This window comes from Calliphora vicina, chromosome 1 (assembly GCF_958450345.1).
Source record: "Calliphora vicina chromosome 1, idCalVici1.1, whole genome shotgun sequence".
Taxonomy (NCBI): domain Eukaryota; kingdom Metazoa; phylum Arthropoda; class Insecta; order Diptera; family Calliphoridae; genus Calliphora; species Calliphora vicina.
Genome location: NC_088780.1, coordinates 154,035,082 through 154,041,081, shown reverse-complemented (window position 1 = coordinate 154,041,081; position 6,000 = coordinate 154,035,082).

The following is a 6,000-nucleotide window of genomic DNA, read 5'->3' as shown; positions in this document are numbered from 1 at the left end:
ATCGTTAACTTCAAATAGTGAATATTAAATTCGTTAAAGCAACCGATAGTTTTCGTTACTTAACGACATCGGTAGGAAAGTATAAAAAGTTACAGAATTGCGGTACAGAACTTCATTCTTTACTTTTTTAAAAAGATTTAAATTATTGGAATAATTCGATTAATTTTAAACCTGTGATCGAATTATTCGAACTAGTTAAAATCTCTTATTAGAATTATTCGTTTTATTCGAACAAGAGAAAAATCGAATTCCCTAATAAATACCGAAATTTACATCAATGAATGTTTACAGAAAAAGCTGTTTCCATTCATAAGACTTCTTAATGTGTCCACTTATTTTTGGCCTTATTTGACATCTGTCACTATGGTAAGAAAGGTCTCGAGTGGTACAAGACCAATAATGTGGTATTTGTAACAAGATATGCAATTCCTCCAAACTGCCTGGAGCTGAGGCCAGTGGAGAGATATTGGGTTATTGATAAAAGAGAATTGAAGAGCATAAAAAAGGTGTCCAAAAGTGTGGTTTTAAACAGAGATGGACAACCTGTGACATAAAGGAAGAGTTTCAAAAAAGGATCAAAATTTCATCATTAGTGATTAGAACTATTAAAATAATTTTTTTTTGTAAATTTTAAGAATAATTTCAATCAAATAAAAAAAGATTCAAAACTGTAAGTTTAGTGGTTTCATTATTATTAACATATATGTATGTTAAAAAATTTTCGATCTCAGTCCTTAAGTGAGAATATATGACAGACATGTACCCTTCAAAATGACAAAAACCTCGTTCAAAAGATGCGCCATCTATTGTAAATCCCGCATTTGTAAGTCATACACCCAATATTAATTTTAATAAATAATCACACGCAATCTTAGCCCACACTCGTAAATTTCCAGCCACAAAAATTTATCCAGAAATTGTAATGTTGCAAATTAACGTAAACTGAATGCGAATCGATTTTGAGAATTGTTGACATTTGTCAATACATTTTTGTACTCCTTCATAAATCCTATTTATAATTGCACCTAAAAAAATATTAATTTTTATAAATAATCGCACGCAATTCTCTGCCCACACATGTAAATTTCCAGCCACAAAAAATTCATCCAGAAATTGAAATGTTCCAAATGTTTATGTATAAACGGAATGCAATTGAACATTGAACATTTATTATTTATTTACATATTTATTTTTTGTGGCTGCAGTTTTGTTTACTTTAAATTATGAGTTTGAGAGCTGAAGCAAAAAAAAAAATGCAAATATTTATTAAGTAATAAAATTTTGGGGGGAAAATTTATAATTGTAATAAAATTAAACGGAAAATGAAATAACAAAAAAAAAATAGTTCAAAATAGTCATGTACGAATAAATATGAATTTATGAAAATAAATAATTATAGATACACAGAAACAGATACTTTTGTATAGAGTATATGTATGTATATTGCAAGAGTAAGGGGAGTGAATGAGCGAGAGAGAGAGTGAGTGAGTGAGTATCTGTGTATGTAAGTGAGGTTATATAGAAATAAACTTGAAATTCATTTTTAGAGGCCAAGGTCATACTATGAAATATTTATTTATTTATTTGTTTGTTTGTTCATCATACTCGGTATGCCAGAAGTATGTACGTTCATGTGTATGTTGGCAAATACTGCTTGCTGGTGCGAGTATTTTGGAATTCAAAAACAACAACTACAACTACATCGCCATCATCTTCATCATCAGCATTGTGTACTTTTGTTTTCCATGCGGGTTGACGTGCACTCTCTATGTGTGGCGGAGCTTGCAATTTGTGTACGTTGCCTGCCTAGAACAGTTGGAAACTTTTGCATTTCGCCCTGTTTTGTTGCTATGGTAAAGTTTTTTTTGTTCATTCTTTGGTTTGTTTGTCACACTCTATTAGGAAGTATGTAGTAGCGGTATGATGGTCGTACAAGGATGCAAGCACAACAACAACAACTGCCACAATTGCAATTGCATCTGCGCTCTGTTGGTTGCCTCAACCAAAAAAAAGGGTGTGAGTGAGTGCTGTTGAGTGCAATGTGAACACTTTAAGAGTGTTCTTACACTGGAATGAAAGCTTTTTTCTAGCAGAAACTTGCAACAACTGCACAGGAAGTAAATATATGTATGTATAATGGATTTTATTAAGCTGTTACTGGTTTTTGTTTTGTTTGGCATTTAGTTGCCAGAGATGCAGATATCTCATCTCGTAAGTTACTCTAGTACCTACTCCTACGTAATGACATTATAAATTCATGACACGTATCTTTAATACCAGCAGCCAGCCCTTTTGCCACCACCCATCATAAAACTGAGCTGCCTTCCATAAACGGGGAATAGCAAAAAAAAGCTCCCAGTATCTGGTATCTCGTTGGAAATTGCATTTCAGTTCAGCTGTACCCACATAATGCCTGAAAGCACAGTCGAAAATAAAGGAAATAGTGCAAAACTCGTTACTTCTCTAATCTTAACTCACGTTTACTTTCTTCTCTCTACATCACAAAAACACCACTAACCCACCACACCCCCCCCCCCTACTCAAGTCCATGTTGACCATTAATTACGTATACACTTTCATAAATATCGATTCCTTGTTGTTGTATCCTTACAGGGTTTTATAGCATCCTTATTCTGGCAGCATTTAGATGCCTGAATATTATGTTGTTAATGTTTTTAGGCTTAAAACCACACTAGGTTGGCCCTTAGTTTGTACTTCAGCTATTTTCAATGCTCCCAAGGTCCAAAATTGTTATACGTTATCTAAAAACCAACATTTGTACAATATAAATATATTCAAAGCATTGTTAGCTATGACCCATGGTAGGCGTTCATATTGTTCAGGTTACGATGATTTTCGTCAAACAACCCGAATGTGAACAAAAGAGCGTAATAGAGCGTAAAAATACACACAATTCATTCAGTTTCTTGATGTTGTTGTGGATATTTTATTTTTTACCCAAAAGAGCACACAAATTAAATGCCTCTTTTTGCCTACCAATGGCTATGACCTTTAACCATCCTTCTGGCAACTTATGGATTCCGAGCCAAAAGAACTGCTCATCTTTTGAGACCAAGTACGAACCAAGCCAATATCGGATACTCTGTTCCAAAGTTAAGCGTATTCCAGAGAGAGAGTGTTCTGCATCGATCAAAACAAATAGCAGACGGTAGGGGCAAAGTCTGGACTATACGACGGGTCTGGACTATAAGGAGGGTCATTATAAATAGTTTTTAACAGGTATTGCAACATATGGCCGAGCGTTGTCATGATGGAATATTACGGTTTCACTTCAAACAAATCAGTTGCATTCGGTACAGGTTCCCTGTGATGGTCTGCTCAGATTTCAGCAGCTCATAATAGACAGGAGTATTTTGCTCTCACCAAATACAGAGCAGTACCTTAGCGCCATGGATATTTGGCATTGATGTCGATTCGGCTTGTTGGCCGGCTTCCACATACGAACTCTTACGCTTCGGGTAATGGATCTATTTTTCATCATATAGCCTTCAAGCATCATTTAGGACATTCACAATCGTCTTGTAAGGTCTTTCGGCTTCAATTCGTATAGTACCAAATTTTCCTGCTTTTGTATGAATCCTGCTGCTCGCAAACTTTTTGAAATTGCTGCTTGAGTAACTCCCAATGATTTGCAAGCTCTTGTTGAGTTTTACAACAATCTTCATGGAGTAATGATTTCAATTCTTGGTTCTCACACTTCTTTGGCTGGCCTGGGCGATCTTTGTCTTCCGCAAAATAGCCACATTAAAACCAATGGAACCCTTTCACCATAAACTTTGGTGAGCAGTCGGTGTGCTTCAGCCGCACTTTTTTTCAAAATAAAGAAGTCAAGAAATGTTGGTACAAAATTCGACATTTTCGAAGCAAAGAAATCTTTGGTGTTTAAACTATAAGTTCAATAACTAAGTGAGAATAAACGACAGATACAGGAAAATCCCGGTATAACGAACGATATGTTGTCAGGCCTATTCTTTAAATTGAAAAAATCGTTATACCCAGTTATATGTTTTTCTATGACATTAGGAGATTCATGCCTCCTCATCGTCGAAATTTGTATATCTTTAGTAGTTTTTACTAATTGTTCTTCTGGAGAGTGTTTTGGTGCATTATCCACCATTAATAAAGCCTTCATTGTAAGGGATTTCGATTCTGAAAATAATTCAACCTGTAGAAAATTAAACTCAAGGACAAACATTTCAAAAAAAAAAAACATATTTGGAAGATTCCACTTAATTGGTGTGAAGATAATTTACAGGAAACACTTAGTCACGATAAAATTTTTCTTTTTATTTTCTTCAAAATACATGTTGAGAATTTTGTTATTCCATAATTAATTCATTCTTCTTTCTTTCATTGAAATTCTTTTACGGTTTCCCATATTTAATTCACGTGAACACTTGCACAATTATTGCTGTTCCACAATATCGAATGAAAGATTTCGTTCTCATTCTAAGCGAAAGAAATCTGATTTTGGATTCTCTAACTTCATATTTATATGATCGAATCAGTTTTCTTTCGCTTAGAATGCGAACGAAATCTTTCATTCGATATTGTGCAACAAGCAATTAAAACCACTATAGAAAAAATGACAGCATCTATTATTCTTTACTACTTTTGTTTTTTATACTTTCTGTTTGTTATATTGAGCGTACAATTTTCGTTATATCGTGCATACAATTTTTTAAAATTGTAAAATAAGGGCCACCCTAAGCAACACACATGTAATTTATTTTATGTCCACTTACATTTTCGTTCAACACTCAACTTTAGTTTTTTTTTTTGTTTGTTCGATTTTTGTGGGTTTTTGTGGCATAAATTCAATTGCAACGTCTTGTTTTAAGGTCAAATGTATCGTCATAACATTAATCCTGCCATCCATCCATATTTGATTGTTTTATTTTAACTTTACTTTGCTTTACTATGGATCTACTACAACTTGCAACAATTCAAGTCCTTGTTGTCCATAATTCAAGAGTTTCTTTGCCTTTGTGTTGGTGTGTATCTCTGTGTGTTTAAGTTTGTTTACTTCTTTATGAAGTGCATCATGATTGTGGATATATGTATGTATATTGCACTTTGTTATTTAGTAAAGTGTCCTTCAGATTTTTCATTTTATTTTATATTTTTTTTTATTAAATATTTGTGTGCTTAATATTGTTACAAAAAAATATTCGGTTGGTTTACTTTAGTTTTAGTTTATTTACGGCAAATTTGATTTAGTTAACAAATTTTTGTTATTGGATGAGAATGTTATTTAAAATATTTACATACATACTATAATGGCTATAAAGTAAAATTGTTTGTGGGCTAAAGAAAAATTTTAAAAATTATAATATTACATTAGGACTGAGATACACAAATTTTTAACATACATATACATATGTTAATGAAAATTAAACCACTAAACCTACAGTTTTGATTTTTTTTATTTGATTGAAATTATTGCTATAATTACAACAAACAAATATTTGTATATTTCTAATCACTAGTGATGAAATTTTGAACCTTTTTCGAAAACCCTTCCATTATGGTTTTTATAGTCCTTTATGTCACTTTGTTCGAACAGGTTGTCCATCTCCGTTTAAAATCTACCATACTTTTGGACACCGTTTTTGTGCTCTTCAATTCTCTTTTAACAAAGCACAAAACCCACTTCTGGAAATCATTTTAAGGATAAAATTAAATCTGTGACCGGATGGAAAAACTAGTTAACTCCACTTTTTGCGAAAATTGAGATAACACCAAAAATTTTAATATAAAAATAAATTGAAAAAAAAAAGTTTTTATTGGAAAAACTCCATTTTTCGAAAAATCAATGTAACTGACATCGATTTTCGGTTTTAATGTCCAATTTGTCAATGGTTTAAAAATAAATTTTCAGTGATATTCTTTGTATTATTTCAGAGTAATTACTTATAATAAATGAACTTAAGCAAAATGAAAAAAATTTACTTTCACATTAAATAAATTAATTTCAAA